The sequence below is a fragment of the Pinus tabuliformis genome, chromosome 2_1 (assembly GCF_031772625.1).
Source record: "Pinus tabuliformis cultivar Carrire ecotype Pingquan chromosome 2_1, CPIR1, whole genome shotgun sequence".
Classification (NCBI taxonomy): Eukaryota; Viridiplantae; Streptophyta; class Pinopsida; order Pinales; family Pinaceae; genus Pinus; species Pinus tabuliformis.
This window is the reverse complement of record NC_142299.1, coordinates 37,718,157-37,744,556: the sequence shown is the minus strand read 5'-3', so window position 1 is coordinate 37,744,556 and position 26,400 is coordinate 37,718,157.

Genomic DNA, 26,400 nt, shown 5'->3' with positions numbered 1-26,400 from the left:
AGAAAAGGATTGAGAGTAATATCTATCTCATCTAGTCACTAAGTTCTTAAGGAGAAGCACAAGTTCAAGGGGAGCATCCATTTGCCATTGATGTCAAAGGGGTAGAATTTCAAATGATAAGACTTGGATTTTTCATCCCTAATCATCTACTTATCAATGCTTTTCCTGAGAAAATAACATCTTTCATCAATTTTTCCATTCATATTATCTCAAATTACCCATCATATTTAGGATGATTGGATTAGGTGGAAAGGGACAAGTATTTTTATAACATTTTGATGAATTTACATGCAATGGGCCACATTGGTTGGATAATGTGTGTTTTGCAAGGTTCAACATGATACACATTTTTATCTTTTATGTGTGAAAAAGGCAGGCTGCATAAAATATTTACAATAATCATGAGCTAAGAAGGCCCTTGTGATGGTGACCATGTTGTGGAGTTTTCTCTATAGACTTAATGACACACCAACCTACACAACCATATTACAGAGAATTACTACAGTTGAGAGAAATCTGTGAATTAAAATCATTGTTGTTGAAAATTCAATCAATAGAAGTGAATTTTTACTTATATAATTAGTATCTTTCCTAACAAATTAACCCTTATGATTTATTACATTCACTACTTCGTACCACTCAGACCATGGGGCTAAGAAATATGCTAAAGATGGGAAACTTAGGAAAGTAGTTAAAACATTTTTTGGAGAGATGCTAAGTTATAGATCACCTGTCTTTTGAAACTAAAAAGTGATTCCTCCATATCTTGAAATAACCACACAAAGACAGTAGCTAGTTGTGCCAGTTGAAATTTTTCTTTTTGTATAAAAAATAGAGAACTAAACTAATAAAGGTTCAACTTTTTGGTAATGTTATAATTATCTTTTGAAATATAAGAAAGTAGTTGTTCATGATCTTTTGAGTGTGAAGCATGTTTTTATAATCAACAACTAACAATAGAGAAAGAGCCACTCTATGGGCATGATGATATTTGTTTCTAGTATATTTTCTTATGGATATTACTTCTTTCCTTGCATGCATTTCCATTATACGTAGTTATCAATTTCCTATACTTAGGATATATTTCAACTATTGATTTCATGTATACAATATATCTTGTGAATATATTTCCACATTGCAACATCGTTTAAGAATACAAATTGTAGTTAGGTATGTTTATATTAGCCGCATTTTATTTCTTTTTATATAGTTATCAATTATTTAAGTGATTTACTTAATTCAGTAGCATTAGTCGCAATATGTTTTATTAATAGTAGAATACTTTGCTTTTCTTTATTTCTTTTTGTTACATGTATTTGCAATTTCTTTTTAGCTTAGTTTAAGTATCAAGTATTACCATTAGATTTACTATTTTCTACAATACCCAAATTTCTATAGTTAGCATAATTGTTTTCTTTCATTTAAAATTATAAGTTATGGTAGAATTTATTTAGTTTAATTCAGCCACAACGAATTTTCGTTTATCGTTGTCTATAATATATGTAAATAATTGTATATAAATTGAATAATCTAGTCATTGGCTTAAGCTAATAACAACATAATAACCCATAAATGTATATATATATATTTCTGATTGTTTTGTAAATGTAAACAAACTCATATTGATATGAAAGTAGCTTCATATAAGTGCATTGCATGGCCTTGTCACTTTTGGTGCCATTGTTGGTGAAATGCCAATTTTTGGGATATGTTTGGTGTAATATTACCTCACAAAGTAAGCTAAGAATGAATGAGGAGGAAGAGGGACACATTAGGGTCATTTATTCCTAAAACCCTTCAAATACCAATTCCAAAGAAAGAAGTAAAGAAGGAAGTTACTTCCACTTCAAGAACCTCTCAACAAGAGCATCAAGCAATTGCTAAATATGAACATCTAGACTTTCACCTTTGGAGATTTCAAGAAAAAATATAGGAACTTGAATATGCTAATCCTGTAATTAAGACTATCTTGTTCAACATGGGTGACTGTGAAGACGAACAAGATAAGAGAGAAGAAGAAGAAGAAGAACCTCTTTTTTTTGTAAGGTAAAATGAAGGTGATAATAATATGAAAATCATCAACCCCTTAGTTCTTTTTGTATTTTATGGATTCTCCACAAGAGACCCTGATACCTTCCTATTTGAGTTAGAATTTACATGTAGAACATATGGTTTTAAAATGGTCTCTCAGAAGTTAAGGTTGTTCCCTTCAACTCTGAAAGATGTTACTTTAAGATGGTGTATGGCACTAAAAGAAGGAAGTGTAGGTACCTAGGAGGAGATGACTCAAAAACTAGATGAAACCTTAGAAGACTATATTGAGAATTTTCGGTTCATTTATAAATGTTCAAAAACTTTTAAATTGGATGATGTATCATTGAAACTAGTCTAAGATGGTTTATCGAACTAAAAGAAGGAAGTGTAGGTACCTAGGAGGAGATGAAAGAAAATTTTATTGTGAAATATAAGGATTATTGTAAAGCAAGAGAAATAAGAGAAAAAAAAATAGGATGACTCAAAAACTAGATGAAACCTTCGAAGGCTATATTGATCATTGTCAGTTCATTTATAAATGTTCAAAAACTTGTAAATTAGATGATGTATCATTGAAGCTAATCTTCCTAAGAAGAGTTAGATAAAGCTTAATGGAGGCCTTGAATCTAATAATTGTTGGAGATATTTATTAACTCTCTTACAATGAGATTATAGAGTTATTTAAGCATTACTCAAGAGAAAATATGAGACTGGGTAGAAGAATAAGAGGCTTTATAACCTCTACATCTAAGAATAATTTTGTAATAACACAAACTGAAATTGGTAATTTAATGGGGGATATGAAAACTAATATATTGAATTCATTATCTATGTACTTAGATGATTTACAAACAAGAAAAAAAAAAAAAAGACAACAAGAAAATATTAGCCATATCATGCCCAAGATGTGCCAAGAAACATCTTAGGAATGACTGTCCATTAGAAAAATCATGATCTTAATTATTGTCCACAACTATTGGGATTAAAATCAACATAACAAGAAACTGATCAAAATGTCGAGCAAGTTAATTTTTTGAATCAATCAAGGTTTGCTTTGGCATGTTTGTGTTGCCATTGATGTCACCTGTTGAAGTCATGTAATCATGTGTCTATATGTAAAGTCTTGAGTCCATTGTATACTTTTTGAAGGCTATCATTTTGATGTAAATGTTGTCATAAGTCTCAGAAGGTTTGTAGGATAGGTGTCATTAGGTAACAAGGCCTCATTTGAAGTTGATCTAGATTTTTCCTAGAGGTCTAGTCAATGATGTATGTGATGCCTTGTTGAAGTTATGCAGCTACATTCCTAATGTCAAGATGAGTTTGGAAGGATGCTCAACATGTAATTTCACTCCCCTGATGCTCTGTTGCATGTTTGGGTGTTGGATCTCTTGTTTAAACCTATGCTCTACCCCAGTTGCATGGATGGAGGCTCATCAGAGTGACATAAACAATCTAGTCACTTGGAGGACAAGCCCAAGCAAGCGACTAGATCTCCTAGTCGTTTTTTTCCAACCTTATGCGTGTGACTGAGAGGATTCACAAGTTTTTCTTCAGATTTATCGTTCTCCTTTGGAATTAATTTTCTTCTGGAAAAGTCTATTGTCAAAATTTTCTATAAAAAGGTCAACATAAATCATGGGGCCTCTAGAAGGTGGGTGAAGTTGAAATGATCAAAGGGCTAGTGGAATGAGTGGCTTGCTTTGGTCAATGTTCCAATATCAATCATATCTGAAGTGTGTAAAAATGTTTTGTGCGAGATCCATCATATGGAAAATTAATTGACTTAACCATCTACAGATTCTACAAATATGAGAAGGAAATTTTCTCATTTGGTTGGTTTTGTAGTAGAGTGAAAGAGTGAGTGTGCATGAGTTACTAGTGCACAACTAGTGAGTTTTGCAGGGAGTTCAAAGTTTCATAATTGCATTGTGCTTCAAAGATTATTATTACTATGTCATGTTTCAAAGTTGTGTGCAAAGATTGAATATCAATTTTGAGAGTGTGTGTGGAGATATTTGTTATCTCAATTGGAGTGTGATATTATGGCTGCATGAGTGTCCTTATTTGTTGCATGTTTTGATTATGCAATAGCATTTTCATCTGAAACATATTTCCTTGTTCCAGAATTGTTTGTACTTGGAGTGGGGACTTCAAGCTAAGTGCATGCTAATTATCTCTTGTACGAGTGGGTGATCCAAGTTGGTTGCAACCAACATTTATCGTTTCAGTCAAGGGATGGGTTCTCCATATCTAATGGTGGCTAGCTATTGTAATATAAACGAGAATATTTTGAAGCAATAGATAATAAGAAGAAGCAGTAAATAATTCAATGGTTTTTTCCCTAGGGGGGTTTGTCCACCTAAAATCCAAGTGTCTACATGTTATGATTGCTTGTGTTTTTCACGTGCATGATATTGACATATCTTTCTAAAGTTAATTTTTGAATAAGTTTTATTTGTAGAAATAATTTTTATATTTCCCTAATACTAATTCAACACCCGCCCCCCACCCCACCCCCTCTCAGTATTACTTTTTTCTAACAATTGGTATCAGAGCTATCTCCTTTGCGACAACTTGATAGCTGAAAGGCGAATTTGAGAAGGGAAAATGACTAGCCATGATGTGAAAGTTCAATTTTTTTATGGTGAAAATTGTTAGGAAAAATACTGAGAGCGGGGGGGATAAATCAATATTTTACACAGTTCAATTTCAAATTCTTATTCTAATTTTTATATGCAGTTGTTGTAAAGGGAACTAGCATATGTACGTAATTGTTTTTACAGAAACCCGTGTATATCAAGATAACTTATCTAATAACCCGTGCAATATTAATTTGTGCATTATTATTCCATTATTCATCAATTAAACAATAATTATGAGAGGTTAATAATCATATAGAACATTAACACACAAAACCATATGAACACCGATATTTTTAGGTGGAAACCCAATGTGAGAAAAAACCATTGTCGTTGTTGTCTCTGTCTTTTTCTTTTATTAAAAATAATCTTCTTACAATCTTGTACATGAACAAACTTTAACTACTACATAGGCTCCTACTTGCATAAGGCTGCAACCTTCTCTCATTTTCTACCTCCTACTAAAAGGGAGCTACAACCCCCTTTCTAAATACTTGTATCCTCAACTCCTTGTGGATCACTTTTTAGAATGTTTCAAATTGGATCCACTCCCAAAAATTTTGAAATCAACTGCTCAAATAATGAATCATCAAATCTACTAATGTGACTAATGCATCTAAACGAAACTAGATCAAAACAAATCATACCAATGCATGGCCACTCATCAATATACCAAACCAAACATTGTTACCCATCACATAAACCAACTATTTCCACTGCAAACCCTTATTAGGCATGCATCAGATTGTATATGCTACTATTCTTAATCATACCTTCCTTTGTACATGCTTCTTCTGAAGAATACCCGTGTATATATCTCAAAACATTGATACCTAAATCTGAATCATTGTCACATTGAATCAATCACTAAATCACATTCTAAACCCATCATAGATTACACAACCAAATACAAATCACAATACAAAATATCATCAATAGTCAACATATCATTTCATAAACAACTCAACCCAACTAGAACTAACAAACACATATTATGGTGAGAGAGTCATCATCGAAGGCTAACAACAACCATAACTAAACTGATTATACATCATTAACAACTCATACTACAAAACCCTAACATATGTGCATGAATCTTATAAAGAATATCTGCATATGTACCCACTTATCATTCACCACACAAGTGTACATAAATGTCCATGCTACATAATATATACGCGGCTACCCATAGGAGGGTCCATGTTTGCACGTGACTCCTTAATGAAACGCCACCGTACAAATTTGTGATTAATTAATCATATCTTTATTGGATCCACAAAACATAATTCACAACCCTTAATGTCACATGTTCATATCAGAGTATCATTATCATCACAAACCTATCATTGTTAGTCATAATCATAAAATGTCAAGCAAGCATGTTCATTAGTCACTAAAATGCTTTCAAATTTATCAAATATGAACCTCCTTCATGCTCCTTGGTGCAAATCTATTTCATATCAAATCATTCATCAATAACCCATAACTTTCACACCTAACACTTTGATATCCATCTCCTTATATAGCTTAGTCCTTAGCCAATACCTTAGGCCAATCCCTTAGTAATGTCGATGGTATTCTTTGATGGGATCAAATATCCATTTTCACGCTCATTACTATGGGCCAATACCATGATAAATAGCCCTCTTATTCACAATACCATGGTGTAGAAAATGTACGTGACTTATCTTCACCATACCTGCATATGTATGTGGATTTTCTTCAAAGTAACTGCATATACTTTCCTAAACTTCACCTTTATCATCCCTCTATCTCTGAACTGATATTCCTTTTCACATTCTCTATGTCACATATGTGCCAACCTATATAATCATCCTACTACCATATTGTTGACATCTTTATCAATTAGGTTTACATCAAGGACAACACATTAGCTATAATTCCAACAATCTCCCCCATTGGAGTTGATGGAAACCATGTTGGTGTTTGGTCACCACCATTTGTAAATACTTGCAAAGACATTTATAAGCACATAAATATTTTCTCCAAGCATTCTTCTCCAAACACCAAGCTACTCTCCCCTTTGACATCAAGGGAAAAGCGCTGATTAATGTTGAATGAATAATTATTTCTCCCTGTGTAGAGAGGATAATTGTAGGTTTGATCTATTGAATATGAATACTAACCATACTCCCCTTAGCAGATGCTGAATATTCTATAAGATTTTCAATGAAGTACATGACTCTATGAATCAACCAAATATGACCTTTCCTATCACCAACGACTCATGCTTACATCAATCACCCAACATAGTGGGGTTACATATTTGACTCAACATTACATCAAATGTCCAAAATAATGGGATTGGATACATAATTGATTTGACCCCAATAGTCAAATATGACTAAATATTATAATGATTACACCATGGGTATTTTTTACATGACCTTTACATCAAGAGATAGATATGACATTTATGACCAAAACCAAAGGCCTCAATAATGAGGTAGAAATACCATGAGAGTCTTCAGCAACCATCATATACCATATAGGATCCTGCATCATCATCATGTATCACCAACATATAGGAGAACCAAGTAAATCATCATAGAAACTTTTTCATATGTATCTGAAGTAATATAGGCATAATGCAACTTATGTCATCATAAAGCAACATAACATAATCAGCTTATTAAGAAACACATAATCACCATCCAAAACTTTAGAAACAAATGTGTCATAACAAAATCACCAATGATAAGCATCATTATGTAACAAGGAATTTTCAAGAAATCGTAATGCCAAAAATGCACTTACAGATATATAGATAATGATCCCCTTGAACCTATGCCAACTATTCACTATTAGGTTTGAGCACATCCAACTCATTAACTAGTAAAGTTAGAATAGCAACAGAAAGTCATAACCATAATAAGACAATATCACTTCTAAGTAGAATCTAAATATCAATAGACTATAACCAATCAACACTAGAACCAGAGTGCCAAAGGAAAATAGACTGAAATATACAGGAACCTCTCCCTGAGACTGTCCCACTATTTCTTCAACATAGAGAAACATACACTACTGTCTAGAACCAAACTCACATATATATGTGATTGTCCTTCATGTGATTTGTGTACAACAATTAAATTGCAATAATTTACAGTCTCAACTCCCCCTGTACATGAAAGGTATTTTATAATAAATTACAAAGTGATGAAGGCAAGTCATTCTCGAGTTTGGGAGCCAAGTATCCCTAATTTTTAGGAGGCTTTTGTTAGCTTCAGTTTGTATAAATGAGAAGGCCAAGGGCCTCATTAGTATTTTATTTTTTGTTGTAGCCAAGAGGCAATTTAGAGATGAAACATTGTGACTATTAATCTTATGTTGTATTTTAAATTTTGATGATAATGAGAAGATTTACCTTGATCCAGCACTGACTTGACTCAGAGGGTTGAAGCTCTTAGGTTAGGGCCCAACCCTAGTAGTAGAGGTTCCTATTTTTTTACATGTATTCTGAGATTAAAATCATAGTTAGATACTAAAGTTATTTCTTCTTTTTTTAGTTTAACAAGTATTTGAATGATTTTTTAGTCTTGTTTCCATTAGTTGAAGAAGTACATCAATGGTATAGTAGTGAGAAATAATACTTCAGAACATATTGTGATAGTGGCCTCTTCCTCATCTCCCTCATGGGATCATGGTTTGAAGGCTCCACTCTCACAACCCCAAAATAAGATTTATCTATTGATCATTGCATAGCTTAGGGTTTATTATTGAATAGATCAATGTTTATGGTTTCTTAGAAGCACCTGGAGTTGTAATTTTTTTTTTGAGTTTTCTATAGTTTAAGAAGGAATTTCATTTCATAGATCTAGTCATTAGCCATAGCTAAATCAATTTTCTCAAATTCAACTCATCTTTTCCCTATTTATATGAATTTATGCATAAATGAAGAGAAGGATCATGTTCTGTTGCAAGGATTTTTTATCTGTAGGGAGGAACTCATCCCACCAACCTCATCTAAGTCTTCTTCACCTTCTTTCAAGACCTACCAACCCCTAATCCAAATTTTTGTTTTGTAGCCACCATGGACAACCACATTGGGAAAATCCAACAATCCTGAAGTGTTGGGCTTAGGCTTGGGTAATCTGCACATTCTATACACCCTATTTCACCATTGGACATATTTCCAACACTTCATTTCACCTTCCCTACCTTCCTATGGCCTTCAACTAACTTCCTATAGAAAAATAGGGCATCATGTAGCAGTTCCTGTAGTAGCTACAAGATATCCTGTTGCAGCTATAGGATATCCTGTAGCAGCCTGTTTAAACCTTTTTTGAGAATAAATGATAGTCTGAGAATAGGGTAGGCCCTCCACTTCACTCCCATGCCTCCCAATGCCATTTTAGACCAGCTCTTCCATGCCTTTCTCCCCTACAAAGATCAAATTGTTTAACTTAAAATTTGCATTTCTAAATCGAAAATCAAAAGACTCTTTTTCTACCATTTCAACATGAGATATCTATTGCATGCATACATCAATCATATAGTTATAGGATAACTTAACATTTCCACTTAGTCAAAATATCTAGATGATAGAATGCAAGGTTATATTAACTCTTTTCTACAACTAATGTGTGCCATTTCTTACCTAGATTATTTAATGGAATTTCATAGCACTTTCCATTCAACACTTTCATTTCCTAAATAGTTGAGCATTTAATTTCTTGCACTAAATATTAGCTTTACATTCATTGTAAGTAGTCAGACTCCTTCTAGTCAATATAACACTAGTTTAAAAACACTAGTGGTCTATTGCCCCAGTTGAAAAGTCACAAGAGTAAACTATTGTATCTACTATGCATATAGCACTATCACCTCCAAGTTTGTACGAAACCCCAAGTTGATAAAGTAAAGTTGGTAGCCCTAGGAGTTCTAGCATCATTGTTGCAATTCTGAGGCTCATCACATACAAAATGAATTTGTAATAATTAATACAAGCATACATACCTCATTTACCTTTAGGTCATCTAGGCTTCTTTCAACAAAATCCTTGATTGAAAATATCTCCAACCCATTGACCCGCTTCATCTTTTATGTCATCATACCATCATCCCATGAATTCCACATGTTGGAGTTCCTGATGAAACACTTGCTTCCACTCAAGATCTATGAATCATCCAATGAGGATTCAATGGGAGAATCTTGATGATTTTGCATATCCCTATCTAGCAGATGTTTCCTTTTGACTTGATGTATGGTGAGACTTTTCCTGGATGACTTCTTCCCCTTTCTTAAGTTTCCAATGAGGTTCTCAAGAGCTATATCCTTCATAGTTGACTATTAGACTTCTTTCATTTTTCATATGGCGATGTAACAAGCTCTTACTTCTAATGCGTTTCCTCTTCCTTGGACTTACTTCTTTCATCTTCCTCCACTTCTTTGGTGAAATGGACTTCTACTCTATATTACATGTTATTTCATTTCTTAAGCTTAGGAAATTATTTCCTGTATAACATTTATTCTTAGCTATGTTCTTCTTTTCTTTCGGAAAATTTCTGAATACTTTTTCCCCTCAACTTGTCTTCTTCTATCTTGCGTAGAAACCACAAGTTGTTGAATGTGATAACCTTCTTATACTCATATACATTTCTTACCTTGTTTATTAGTTAGTGCATGATGATTATATCCTTATCATCTCTCCCAGATCTTGCAGTTGAGATCTTATGAATATATCCCTTCATCCTTTGATGCCTTCATTTTTTGTAGATCAGATCTAAGTGATATTCCTTTTCTTTATCATATCTTCAGAGAATAGTTCTAATAGCTTATGATATATAACTCTTTGATGTCTCCAATATTGGTATATGAGGGGACTTTTCATAAGAATCCATTTCCATGTATTCGGAGGAGACCTTTTCATTGATATGTTCAATGACTTCACTTTTTTCGAGGGCTATGTCTATCCTCCTTTTTCATGCAAGGAATTTCAATCACCCAACCAACTTATAGATCTCCTTGCAAAATGAAGTCACTTTATTAAATTTGATTATAGAATGAAAGATACTTACTTGACAAGTGAAGATGCAATCTCAAACTTGATCACTTTGATGGAGGTTGAATAAGATGCATTAGTGATCCTTTTGGATGATCTTATTCCAAATGAAAATCCCTTCTTTAATAAAGGATATTGCTCCTTTTATGATGTCAACACCTTTAGATCTAGATTCCTTTGTTGATGGTGATTGATTAGGATGTTTTGATGCATCCTTAGCTGATATTATTCAAGGATGAGGAGAGGATCCTTGCTTTAATGATAGGGATATTTCCTTATGGAGTTTGAAGATGATGATAATGCCTTCTAGCCTTCTAATTTGTCTTCAAGATACTTTGACTTCTTGGTGGTGAATGAGTGTAGATACGAAATTATTCTAGGGTCTCGAATTTCTCCAAGATAATGTGATATTATTACTATAAATGATTTTATTGGGTGTCTATACTTTGAGCTACCTTGATTTTAGATCTCTTCTACTTGACGAGTGTATTTTTGGTCTGTTGACGATGACTAGATGATCCAACACTTTTATTGGTGTATACTATTTCTTTGATCTAGGGTTTGATTCTTTAATGTAGATCTTGAACTTTTCGTTTGATACCCTTTTATTTTCTTTGATACCTTTTGATGTCTTTGATGCCTTTAGATCCTTAAGTGTCTCTTTGAGTACATGCCCTTCCTTGACTTTGACACCTTAGCTCTGAAACCATGTTGAGAAATCTAGGGCATTAGAATTAGGTAATTTGTCTTCTATTAGTGATTGGTTGTGAATGGTTTTTTCTTATTTAGATTATGGTCTTATTATTATTAGATTATTAGTGTTAATATTCATCAAAAAGTAACCAATGCATGAACATAAATAGACAAGAGGCACAACATGTAGGTTACGAGTCAGGGCCAAAACATCTCACTCTTTGAGAGGAAAACCAACACAAATTCTTCTTATAGATATTCCAATTGACGAATAACAAGACCAAGACCATTGACCTATTAGCCACTCCAAGACTAAGACACAAGTCCTCTTGATAGTCACTCTTCTCTTATTTCAACCTTCTTATCATTACCGAGATCTTTATCACTGCCTTGATACCAAAATCTACATCACTACCTTAACATCGAGATCTTCATAACTGTCTTGACAACACTGATTCCCAAGATTATGTAGAACGCAGGAATTGAAGTCCCAATGAGATAGCGAAAGTCGAAATGGGAGGGGGCCTAGCAAGCAGAGGTGTCATGATGAGCTATCCCTAGAGTTCATCCCTATCTCTTTTGATTGAAGTGACAAAGGAAAAATATGGGAGAGATGTTGTAGGATGAAATGGAAAGGACAAGGGAACTAAGTGTGAATGGGAGATGTCGAAGATAATAGATGGATGAAGGGGGACTGTGATGCTTTGTTATCATATTTTCTTACATCACTCCAGAAGTTGATCCCTAAGAGAATATAAAGGCGCTACCTGTGAAAGCTCTAGGGAAAAATTTTGGGCTACATGTAAGGAAATAAGCCTTAGGCACATGAGCGTTAATAAAATGTATAATTATTATTTACTCATACAAGTATTACATTAATTCTTTGTCTACTCCAAAGCACTCGACTGTGGTGGTTTTGGCCTTTGTCCTTATTAATATATAATTTATTTGTTAATGCATCAAGGTTGCGATGATTATTTAAACCTAATGATATATATTAATAAAAAATAAAAAAAATTAAGATTTTTTTGAGTTTTTTAAAGAGGGAAATATTAAGGAAAAATAGACAAATATAAGATAAAAATTTAAAAAGGGTCCGCATTTTTTTAATATGGTTGAATACAAAAATGGGGGTTGTTTATTGCTACAACACAACCCAACATCTCTTCCCCATAATGATAATTTGGGAAGATTCCAAGGTCATATTTGGAATCACATAACTTGTCCTTTGGTAGTGCCTTGTTGAAAATATATGCAACTTGTGCTTTTGTACTGGAGTATTAATCTCAAGCACATATTGTTGAATCAAATATTCAACATTATACTGTATATCAATATGCTTGGTCTTGTTATGAAAAATGGGATTCTTGGTGAGTTGAATAGCAGTTTGATTATCATAAATCAATTTTGTGTGTTGTTCTTTCTACTCATATAGAACCAAAAAAATTATTTTTAACCAGATTTCTTTACATACTAATTTATTTGCTACTTTATACTATACTTATGTTGTGGAGAGTCAAACTATAGGTAGTTTATTATTAATCCAAGAAATTATTGTTGAACCTATTGAACATATTGGCATTGATGTCAAAGAAGTATATGATAGTTGTAATTGATATACAAGTATTTCAAAATATAATAGAAAAGGAGGTACATGTGAACAAAAAAAAAGTGAAAAAAGTATGATAAAAGAAGGTGCACAAGAAAAAATATTAAAAAAGGGGTTGCACATAAGAAAGTAAAAAGTGAATTTTACTAGTATTTCTAAAAGTACACATAAAAAGTCAAAGAAATATTTTATAATTGGTTTTACAAGTGGTGGTTTTAAGTGCATGGTTTTGGAATTCCATGGTTTATATTCATGGTATTTGCAAAGGTGAAATATAAATAAATAAATTATTTATTAATGGTTGATGTGTCTTTTCAAATCAACACCTCTTTACAATGACATGTAAAAATAAAAAGAATGGACTGGAAAATTAAAGTGAGGCAAAAATAAATATCATCCTATATAAAGAAGTGTATCTCAAGAAAAAGTAGATATGTGCAGAAGGTGTGAGCAAAATTGTGGAGGAAATATGAATTATTATTAGAATAAGTCATATTTAGGAAAACAAAAATTTTAATTGATGGTTGGTTCCATTCAAATGAAGAGAATGGTATCTCTTTCTCAGTTGGTGTTTAGTGGTGGGGATTGGTGTCTCTAGTAGGTTGGTTCCTACAATGATTTGTACCAATGGGGATTGGTGTCTTTAGTATATTGGTGCCTATAAATAGTTGTAATATTAGGTTGGTGCATACAAATATTTGCAATAATGGGTTGATTCCTACAAAAATTTATAAAGAGAAGTTTAATATTTGTGGTTTTCTCCCAAAAGGGACGAAATTTTCAACACCATTAGAGGATTTGGTGAAAAGGATGAAGAACCGATGATTGTAAAAAAGTTTTTAAGGTCACTACCCTTAAAATATGATGTCAAAGTTTCCACTATTGAAGAAATGAAGGAACTTGATAAATTAACAATGGATGAATTCAATTGGATTCTCATGGCATATGAAATGAGGACTAAAAAACCAAAAACCATAAAAGTGATAAGAAACCTTCAAAGCATCAAATATGATGAAGAATAGAGAGAACACGTCAAGCAATAACTCCAACAATGAATCAAATATAGAGGGAGCTAGTCTTGTGAGAAAACAAAAGAAAAATTCTGAGAAATATAAAGGTAAGATACCTTTCAAATGCTTTAACTATGGAAAATATGACGTTTTTCTACTAAGTGTCCATATGTGAAAAAATAAAGTATTGGAAGATGAAGAAGACCATAACATTAAGAAATAGAGAAAATGCTATTAACATAAATAGAAAGACAAAAATTATAAACATGAAAAGGAGAAGAACTTCCACACACAAAACAAAAGTATCTCCTCCAAATAATATAGTAGTTCATTCAAAGAGAGTGACTAATGTAGCTCCAATAGTTATAATGAAGAGATTGGCCAAAAATACAAAGTTTGGTGTTGTGGAGAATGAAGATAAAGGAAAAAAAAATATGGATTCTGAAGAGGAATAAAATGTCAAAAATAGATGGGGAAGTGGATCTTGAAGAAGAACTCATTTGTGACTTAGACAAAATCAAGAAGCTTAAGAAAAAGAATTTGAGACAAAAGGAGAAACTACAGGAATATGAAGAAGAGGATCATGATTGAAGAGAAAAATAGTCATAAATACTTGAAGAAATATAAAAGACCATTATCAACCTAAAGATTCAACTGGAAGAGGAAAAATAATGGAAGTGGTGAGAATCCAACTAAAGGCAAGAAGAGAATTGTAAGAAGCTAGAAGCTAAAAATTTTTCCTTAAGAAAGGAACTAGAGAAAACAACTACTTGTAGAATTTCCCACTGTATATCAATAGATTATGCAATATACTAAAGAAAAATACAAGATCTACTTCTACAACAAACTTGCGGAAGCTTAATCAATTTTGAGCAAGATAAAATAGAACACATATAACTGAGAATGAGAAAGCAATCACACATGAACATAGAAGAATACTCTAGGGAAAGCATCAGCTAAAAACCCCGATCTTTGTATTATCATACAGGTAGAAATATGTCCGGATTACACAAAGCTTTAGCTCACAAGCTATCCAGCTCTGAGTACAATCACTTTGTTGCTCATAGACAGTTAAAGGCTTCTCACAAACCTTCTCCTTTGCCCTCCAAGCCTCCTATTTCCTTGTGCAGTTTCTCCTAGGGTCCAATGCTACCACCTGTGTGAATTCACCTCTCACACAACTCACCAAACTCAGAAATAACTGAGCAATCCTAAAGGAGATAATTCCTTCTGCATGGATGAGTTTCCTATATAGGAAAAATCCTCCAACTGATAGTACATTGTCCCATCATTTGATCTCAACTGGGTCTCTGACTGAACTAACATGCATGAGTTATTTAAGAGAGAATATTTAGTTATCTGAAGTGCAGCAGTTACATGCATGCATGCATTAACTAACTAAACTCAGACTTAATTCCACAAACTATTGGAACTAATCTAACTGGACTTAACTCAGATAACTGAGCTAACTAATTACAACTCATCCTGATCTCCTTTAATCAAGGGATAACTTCCTCAACCAATGGAGAAACTATTTCATGTCTTCACATAGACTTCATGTTTGATTTCCTACAACTAATTAGCTCAAGATGAATTACTTAAGTATTTTAGAAACAACTACTAAGATCAAATTTGAATTTTACTTCTCAATTTTAGTTCAGGGACTAACAAAAATTCGAATCTATCCTGAAATACTATTTATAGCAATAAGATTTTTAGCACTTCCATTTTTCATTCCTTGTTGCTATGTCCAACACTGGTACTTGAAATTCTATTTATAGCAATGCTATTTTTAGCATTTCTTGTTGCTATTTCCAACACTTCCTCTCAACAAGAAAGACATTCAACTCAAACCCGATCCTAAACCTTTGGAATGTATTGCATGCAACACTTCTCCCTAGTGTTGTTGCTCCAGCAACTCTAGAGACAAAAAAATCTCCCAACTGACCTCCCTGCTAGGCTAGAAACATCCTCTGATGTTGAAGCTTCCTCTAATGCGTGCAAGTTATCCCTCTATGACCTCTGAGATGGTGCAACACTCCATGCATCTCGCACTGTTGCACACCTCTCTGTGCCATCCCGCACTGGTGCAACACTCCTGTGCCTCTCGCATTGTTGCAGCATGCTAGCTTTGCACTGTCTTGGGATTACTGCATTGTAGCTCTCTCTACCGCTCCATCCACATCTGTCTCTACCCACTCAGCTAGTCCTAGTACTCCTCATTGGGGCTCTTGTAGCAAGGTCTAATCAAAGAAGTTGGGTACCTCAATGATCCTGCCCCTATTCCAGCCTTCTTGGGACTGTCACTCCACATTACCCCACCCTCTACCTAGAGGTATGGATGCATGTGATATCTCTGCCCACTTGGCTCAAAATTTCCCCCTAGTGGAGGTCTTTGTATGAGTAGATGCCTCCACTCAGTCTCCTCTCAGCTTCTCTAGTTGTGGCTACTTCACAACCTCCTGAAGCTACTTCACCAATTATGGCTCCTCCACAATTGTCTGAAACTTCTTCTGGTGCTGCATATTGAGAGGTAATGTACTCTCCCTCTCAACCACCAAGTCTCCAACAGTTTCCTTGCTCCTCAAGTCTTTGCATGCATCTTGAACCTCAAGAGCATATAGGTTCTTGACTCATGAAATGATCTACTTCACCTGTCTCGTGGTGACGTGTCTAAGGAAAACCTTTCCCTTATTGAAGACTATATCATAGCCTTCGTCTTCTAGCATTGCGATCGATACCATGTTTTTCCTCAATCTTGGCACATACTTCACATCTGTCAAGGTAATGCGAGCTCCATGCTCCCTCTGAAAAACAATTGTGACTACTCCTGAGACATTATACTTTTCATCATTACCCATCACTATGAGTATCTGGATATCTTTATCCTCCCAGGTACTGAACAAACTCTTATCCTCGGTCATGTGGAATAAAGCTCCACTATCAAGAAACCAACCACATCCCATCATGGATGAAACCATGCATATGAAGAGGGTGAAATCCAACTCAAACTATGAGGCCAATGCCTCACCTTCAGATCCTTCCTTGAATCCCATCTTGGATTTCTTCAATGGACAATTTGTTGCAAAATGGCCCACCTCATGACAATGAAAGCATCGCACTTTTGATTTGTCAAACTTCTTCCCACCATGGGAAGAACTCGATTTGGGATGAGAATCCTTCTCCTTCCCTTTCTTTGCCTTACTCGCTAAGGCACAGTTTTCTTCATCCTCCTTGGATGAAGAACCGTCTCTGGTGCTTCTTCTTATCTCCTCCTGCATCAGATCCAACAAAATTCGTTCCTAATCTGGCAATTTTTCTCTTCCATTTACTGAGTCTTGGTAGCTATACCAGCTCCAGGAAGACCGAGGACAGAAAGACTCACCATGTTATCATTGGCTGTCGTGATCCCTACACTTCCAAGCTCATCCCTGTAGGTGTTGAGCTTGTTTTGTAGAGATCGTGTCGCCCTTTTCACACTTGATTTTCCGAATCTCGTCTTTCAGCGCTAGCTTCCTCTAATCATTGTTGTTCTAATATAGATGTTTTAATGTTTTCCACATTGAAAACGGTGTCTCCTTCCCATGGAAGCTCGAGACAATTTGGTCTCGAAATCCCTCCAGGAGGATTCTCCTCGCTTTAGCCACACATTTCTTCCATTTTGCCAATTCTGTAGCATTACTTGCTGCTGGCTTGGGACTTCTTGATCAATGAAGTCCTTTAGACCGTTGTTCTCTAATACTTCTCCCATACGATCCTTCTAGGCTATATAATTCGAGCTGACATCAAGGGCATACTCGAGTCTTAAACTGCTGAATGCCATTGGGGAAATTTGAGATGTGATAAGAGTTCAAATTCTATAATCAAGAACTTCAACCTTCGAACTTCTCCCTTCTTTGTATATTGTTCTTCGCTTTGATCACCTTTGCTCTGATACCATGTAGAATTTCCCACTGTAGATCAACATATTATGCAATAGACTAAAGCAAAATACAAGATCTACTTCTACAACAAACTTGTGGAATCTTAATCGATTTTGAGCAAGATCAAAAGAAGACATATAACTGAGAATGAGAAAGCAATCACACATGAACACAGAAGAATACTTTGGGGAAAGCCTCAGCGAAAAACCCCAATCTCTGTATTATCATACAAGTGGAAATATGTCTGGATTACACAAAGCTTTAGCTCACAAGCTATCCAGCTCTGGATACAATCCCTCTGCTGCTCATAGACAGTCAAAGGCTTCTCATAAACTTTCTCCTCTTCCGTCCAAGCCTCCTATTTCCTTGTGCAGTTTCTCTTGGGGTCCAATGCTGCCACCTATGTGAATTCATCTCTCACACAACTCACCAAACTCAGAAATAACTGCGCAATCCTAAAGGAGATAATTCCTTATGCATGGATGAGTTTCCTATATGGGAAAAATCCTCCTACTAATAGTATATTGTCCCATCATCTGATCTCAACTGGGTCTCTGACTAAACTGACATGCATGAGTTATTTAAGAGAGAATATTCAGTTATCTGAAGTGCAGCACTTACATGCATGCATGCATTAACTAACTGAACTCACAATTAATCTAACTGGACTTAACTCAGATAACTGAGCTAACTAATTACAACTCATCCTAATCTCCTTTAATCAAGGGATAACTTCCTCAACCAATGGAGAAATTGTTGCATGTATTCACATAGACTTCATGTTTGATTTCCTAAAACTAATTAACTTAAGATGAATTAATTAATTATTTTAGAAATAGCTGCTACGATCAAATTTGAATTTTACTTCTCAATTTTAGTTTAGGGACTAACAAAAATTGGAATCTATCCCAAAATACTATTTATAGCAATGTTATTTTTAGCATTTCTTGTTGCTATTTCCAACACTCCCTCTCAACAAGAAATTCATTCAACTCAAACCCAATCTTGAACCTTTGGTATGTTTTGCATGCAACACTTCTCCCTAGTGTTGGTGTTCCAGCAACTCTAGAAACAAAAAATCTCCCAACTGACCTCCCTGTTCGGCTAGAAACATCCTCTGATGTTGAAGATTCCTCTGCCGCATACAAGTTATCCCTTTGTGACCTCTAAGATGCTACAACACTTCATGCATCTCACACTGTTGCACACCTCTCTATGCCATCCTGCACTGGTGCAACACTCCTGTGCCTCTCACATTGTTGCAACCTGCTAGCTCTACATTGTTTTGGGATTCCTACATTGTAGCTATCTATACCGCTCCATCCGCATCTGTCTCTACCCACTCAGCTAGTCCTGCGACTCCTCATCGAAGCTCCCGTAGAAATGTCTAATCAAAGAGGTTGAGTACCTCAATGATCTTGCCCCTATTCCAGCCTCCTTGGGACTGTCACTCCACATCGCCCAACCTCCTACCTGGAGGTATGGATGCATGTGATACCTCTGCCCACTTGGCTCAAAATTTCCCCCTACTGGAGGTCTTTTCATGAGTCGATGCATCCACTCAGTCTCCTCTCGGCTTCTCTATTTGTGGCTACATCACAACCTCCTGAAGTTGCTTCACCAATTGTGGCTCCTCCACAATTGTCTGAAACTTCTTCTAGTGCTACATGTTGAGAGGTAATGTACTCTCCCTCTCAATCACCAAGTCTCCAATAGTTGTCTTTCTCCTCAAGGCTTTGCATGCATCTTGAACCTCAAGAGCATATAGGTTCTTGACTCGTGAACTGATTTGCTTCATCTGTCTCGTGGTGACGTGTCTAAGGAAAACCTTTCCCTTACTGAGGACTACATCATAGCCTTTGTCTTCCAGCATTGCGATCGATACCATGTTTTTCCTTAGTCCTGGTACATACTTCACATATGTCAAGGTAATGCGAGCTCCACGCTCCCTTTGAAACAATTGTGCCTACTCCTGAGACACTATACTTTTCATCATTACCCATCGCTATGAGTATCTGGAGATCTTTATCCTCCAAGGTAGTGAACAAACTCTTATCGCCAGTCATGTGGAATGAAGCTCCACTATTAAGAAACCAACCACATCCCACCATGGATGAAACCATGCATATGAAGAGGGTGAAATCCAACTTGAATTATGAGGCCAATGCCTCACCTTCAGATCCTTCCTTGGATCCCATCTTGGGTTTCTTCAATGGACAATTTGTTGCAAAATGGCCCACCTCATGACAATGAAAGCATCGCACTTTTGATTTGTCAAACTTCTTCCCACCATGGAAAGAACTCGATTTGGGATGAGAATCCTTCTCCTTCCCTTTCTTTGCCTTACTCGCTAAGGCACAGTTTTCTTCATCCTCCTTGGATGAAGAATTGTCTCTGGTGCTTCTTTTTATCTCCTCCTACATTAGATCCGACCAAAGTAGTTCCCAATCTGGCAGTTTCTCTCTTCCATTTACCGAGTCTTGGTAGCTATGCCAACTCTTAGGAAGATTGAGGAGAGCAAGACTCACCATGTCAGCATCAACTGTCATGATCCCTACACTTCGAAGCTCATCCCTGCAGGTGGTGAGCTTGTTTAGATATGTAGAGATCATGTCGCCCTTTTCACACTTGATTTTCCGAAGCTTGTCTTTCAGCGCTAGCTTCCTCTGATCATTGTTGTTCTGATATAGATCTTTTAATGTTTTCCACATTGAAAATGGTGTCTCCTTCCCATGGAGGCTCAAGACAATGTGGTCTCAAACTCCCTCCAAGAGGATTCTCCTCACTCTAGCCACACATTTATTCCATTTCGCCAATTCTATAGCATTACCTGTTGCTAGCTTGGGGACTTCTTGATCAATGAAGTCCTTTAGACCGTTATCCTCTAATACTTCTCCCATATGATCCTTCTAGGCTATATAATTCGAGCTGACATCAAGGGCATACTTGAGTATTAAACCGTTGAACGCCATTGGGGAAATTTGAGATGTGATAAGAATTCAAATTCTATAATCAATAACTTCAACCTTCGAACTTCTCCCTTCTTTGTATGTTGTTCTTCGCTTTGATCACCTTTTCTCTGATACCATGTAGAATTTCCCACTGTAGATCAACAAATTATGCAATATACTAAAGCAAAATACAAGATCTACTTCTACAACAAACTTGTGGAAGCTTAATCGATTTTGAGCAAGATCAAATAGAACACATATAACTAAGAATGAGAAAGCAATCACACATGAACACAGAAGAATACTCTGAGGAAAGACTCAGCTAAAAACCCTGATCTCTATATTATCATACAAGTGGAAATATGTCCAGATTACACAAAGCTTTAGCTCACAAGCTATCCAGATCTCAGTACAATCCCTCTGCTGCTCATAGACAGTCAAAGGCTTCTCACAAACCTTCTCCTTTGCACTCCAAGCCTCCTATTTCCTTGCGCAGTTTCTCCTGAGGTCTAATGCTGCCACCTATCTGAATTCACCTCTCACACAACTCACCAAACTCAGAAATAACTATGCAATCCTGAAGGAGATAATTCCTTCTGCATGGATGAGTTTCCTATATAGGAAAAATCCTCCAACTGATAGTACATTGTCCCATCATCTGATCTCAACTGGGTCTTTGACTGAACTGAGATGCATGAGTTATTTAAGAGAGAATATTCAATTATCTGAAGTGCAACAGTTACATGCATGCATGCATTAACTAACTGAACTCACAATTAATTCCACAAATTGTTGGAACTAATCTAACTAGACTTAACTCAGATAACTGAGCTAACTAATTACAACTCATCCTAATCTCCTTTAATCAATGGATAACTTCCTCAACCAATGGAGAAACTGTTGCATGTCTTCACATAGACTTCATGTTTGATTTCCTACAACTAATTAACTCAAGACGAATTAATTAATTATTTTAGAAAGAGCTGCTAAGATCAAATTTGAATTTTACTTCTCAATTTTAGTTCAGGGACTAACTAAAATTGGAATCTATCCCGAAATACTATTTATAGCAATGCTATTTTTAGCACTTCCATTTATCATTCCTTGTTGCTATGTCCAACACTGGTACCTGAAATGCTATTTATAGCAAGCTATTTTTAGCATTTCTTTTTTTTATTTCCAACACTACTTATTTGAGTAAAATCTTGAATTTCGAAACAGTGCTCAAATCTTAGATGATATCATCAATTTCCAATGCTGATTCATTAAGTCTAGTCTAAGCGATGATGAGAATACAAATATTCCTAAAGAAGATTCAATTTCTAAGGCTATAGAGATACCAAAGAAGGTGAATGAATAAAAATCTAAAATACATGCTAATGTTCTCAAAATATCCATAAAAAAATAAGGAAATAGGAAGAAAGAAAATTATGTCTCATAGAAACTCAATCTTCTTCACAAGGACAAAAAGGACTAATATAGAATATCTTTTCCATTGAGGTGACCTCACTTGACTCTATACCAAAATGATTTATTTATCTATTTCTTTTGCTATAATTGTTTTGGTCATAAAGAAATTGATTGTATAGCACATGCAAGAAATAATCATGTATGAAACACAAAGAAAAGTACTTATGGGTGTTCAAATAGAAGTTGTAATTCCTTTTCCCCTTTATTTGATTCCAATGTTGTATTTTATAATTGAAATGATTATGGAACAAAATTCGTTCTTAGAAGTCACTTTATGGAAATCCTAGAAAAAAAAGGAAGTGGATACCCTTGCCAATCAAAATAAAGAACCCACAAGAATTTAGAAACGGAAGCATAAGTAAGAAAATTGAAATAAGGAGGAATATGTGCTTGTGTAAAATTCACTTCATGCTTAAAGAAAAGGGAACAAAGGATACATTGAAAGTGGATGTTCAAGTCACATGGTAGGGGATAAGACCATGTTTCTCTATTTGAAAGATGTTAATAGAGGTAGTGTGGCATTTAGAGATAATTCTATTGTAAGGATAGCTAGAAAATGAAATTTTATTCTCAATAATGGAAAGACTAAAACAAATATATGTTGAAGGTTTGAAACATAATCTTCTTAGCGTAAGTCAAATATGTGATCAAGGACACACTCTCACATTTCATTATCAAGGTTACCAGATAAGGAATATAGGTACAATAAAATTAGTTGTAGATGCAAATAGAACATCAAATAATCTATATATCCTTAATGACATCAAGGAGGAAAAGAGTTATATGGGACAAATAGATGAGAGTTGGTTATGAAATAAAATAATGGGCGATATGAACTTTGATAATATTGTAAAACTAAACACTAAACAAGTAGTAAGATACATGCCAAAGATCATAAAGCATTAAAACACAGTTTGAAAGTAATGTTAGCATGGGAAACATACAAGAGAAAGCATCAAATCAAATGAAGCCATTGGAACTCATTCATATAGATCTTTGTGGGTTTACAAGAATACAACATTTACAACGTGAAAATTTCTTCATGTTTCTCATTGATAATTACTTTAGAATGACATCGATTATGTTCCTAAAATATAAGTTTGAAGCACTTGAAAATTTTAAAGCATTCAAATCCTTGGTGGAAAAATGAGCTAATTTAAGAATTATGTGCTTCAGATAATATAAAGGGGGTAAATTTATCTCAATTTAATTTGAAGAGTTTTGTTAGCTTCATGGAATAAGGAGACACCTTTCAGTTGCAGGAAATCCAAAACATGATAGAGTGGAAGAAAGGAATTATTAACCATACAATATATGGCTAGAACAATGTTGATTGAAGCTAACCTATTAGACATGTTTTCGAGAGAAGTATTTAGCACCACAAACTACATTTTGAATAGAGGACAAATCAAAGTAAATAACAATAAAAAACCTTGTGAATTATGGAAGGTTAGACAAAAAATAACTAAATGCTTCAATTTTTTCTGAAACAAGTGCTACATAAAGAGAGATGATGAGGATTTGGGAAATTTGATTTTAGAGATGATTGTTATAGACATATTTGGGCACTACAACCCCAATCTTATATGTAGATAGACCAAGGGATCTTTAACCCCTAAAAGTGTTGTTTCATACCCTAAAGGATCATGGTCAACTGATTACATCATTCCCCAAAAGTTCCACCTGAAAAACCACTCAGAACTGGCCAAAACTAGACCATATTGACTGCCCCATTGTCAGGGTGCAATGCATACTGACTTCTACACTAGCCAGATGCGATGCATACTGAAGAGGCCTTCTGTGGGGTGCGATGAGCGAGGATGGACAAATGTCCAAGACAGTTTGCTAAGTGGATGCTCATGGAATCTTTCAAAAACTTCTCACGTGACACTTGCCTCTCTGAATTCGCCCAGGGATGAGTAAGAGATCCAAGAAATCTCCAAGTGGAACCAAGAATAACAAGTGGAATGACACTAATCAAAAACCCAGAGATGACTCACACCCTTGCAGACATTTATAAATGGATCCCTCATCTGAGAGATCTGGAGGCTGGAATTTTGTAATTTGTAAGGAAGTGCTGATAGTTTGTCTTTGAGAAAGAGCATTGTATTTTTGGGTGATTTTGCTTTTCATGAGGTGAAGAGGGCTTTGATGCTGGGAGGATGATGCTGGATCAGACAGCTGGGTCGTAATCCTCCCTTCTATTTTAATAAATTTCTTTGAGTTTTCCTCCATACAATAGTGTATTTGTGAATCTTGTTATTTGTGAATGTTATTGTATGTTCAATGTATTTCTGATTCTGCATTGTTTATGATATAATAGATCGAGATGCTTTGATGGTGTTTTGTTACTTTGTTTCTACAGATATTCTCTAAGTGGGACAAGTAGGAGAGGAGTTGCAAGCTCTATCAAGGGCGAGAGAAATGAAGCAAGGAGTCAAACCGAAGATCTAGGTTGGTCCCTTTGCTTCTCTCTTATCTATCATACATAGAGGAAATCACAAATTACTTTGATTATTTGTTTCTAGGACAGCTGCCAATCCTAGTGGGACTAGCAGATCAAAAAGGCACTAGTTTTCCTAGAAACAAAATGGCGACTCCGCTTGGGAGCAAATAGTTTGTTTTTTTGTTGTTGATTGTTTGTTTTATAAACTATAGACGGAGCCTGAAGTTAGCCAGATAGCCTTCAAACTACTCTTTCTCTGCAATTGCAAAATAGATGAATGTTGCTTCAGTCAATCTCTGGTTTAGTTTATGATTTGAACATCTGACTTACAAGCTTTCTAGATGCCCTGTTGGTAGCTCAATAACCTCCCGAGATCATACCCTTGTACTTTGTTCTTTACTGTCCATAATAGCTCAACTTAACTCATTGAAATTACCTACAAATTTGAGCCAAAACCCATCTCAGTTGCGCTCCCTGGCCCATTGCACTATCTGTCACTGGAAGATAGTATGCATCACACTTCTTGAGTGTAGAAGGTGAGATGCATCCCTGTTTCTATGAAGCATAGGTGCAATGACTGAGTAATCCTATTTTTTTCCTTGAAATTTGGGTTTTTTGTCCTTGTTTTCAGCTTTGTTTGATTGTTTTGCTGCTTATGAACAATATCTCATTACTGAAGCCTCCTTGTTTTACATAGACCAGCCTCCATTGATTAGGATTATTAGATATTTTTATGTATTTGTCCATCATTTGCAATCCTTTGTCGAAAAGTTGTGTAAATCGATCTATCATTTTGGTGCAAAAAGTGTTGTAACTATCATTTTGTGTCAAAAAGAGGAGTGTCGTAAAGTCTTCCTCCTCTAGATAGTAGATTGAAATTTTTGTCATGTATTTGATTTGATTTGTTGATATTTTAAGTTTTGAAAGAATTTTTTATTCGAAATTGAAAAGTGTTGTTTAAGTTTTCCTTTCATTTTGAAAAAGAAATTGTCGAAATGTCGCTTTGAAGAAAATATTTCAGATCTATAATCAGTTTTCCTTTTTGGCATTTCTCACATTAAGGGAACGAAAAACAAATACATGCATTTGCATTTGAATTCAGACTATGCATGAAAAATGATTTAGGAAAAGTGCATTTAGTGTGTGTTGTTCGCTCTCTGTTTGAAAGAATCGTAATCTTCTTTCCTTAGTAGCTAGGATTTTCATTGCTAAAAATAAACAACGATTGTTTATCATTTTAGATTGCATATTTAGGACTTTTACATATACATCACACAGTGAACCATTGAAAGGAAAACTTCTAAGCAAGATCAACTCTAAAATAAATTTCAATGAACTTAACAACGCTTTGGAACCTAATGCAACACATCTAGAGGTCTAGGCTAGAGACGTGTTCCGGCATCGTAAAATCTAGTAACTATTGTTTTCATCGAAGGTTGGGTGATTCCTCCTCTTTGATACAACAAGTGCTAGCACAGACTTGTGCTCCCTGTACCGTCGAGTATGTATTGGGAGACCACAATAGGCTTATATCCTTTATCCATAGGAAGCCGTGTCTGTCGCCCTATCGATCGAAATGCACTGAACACAACATTCG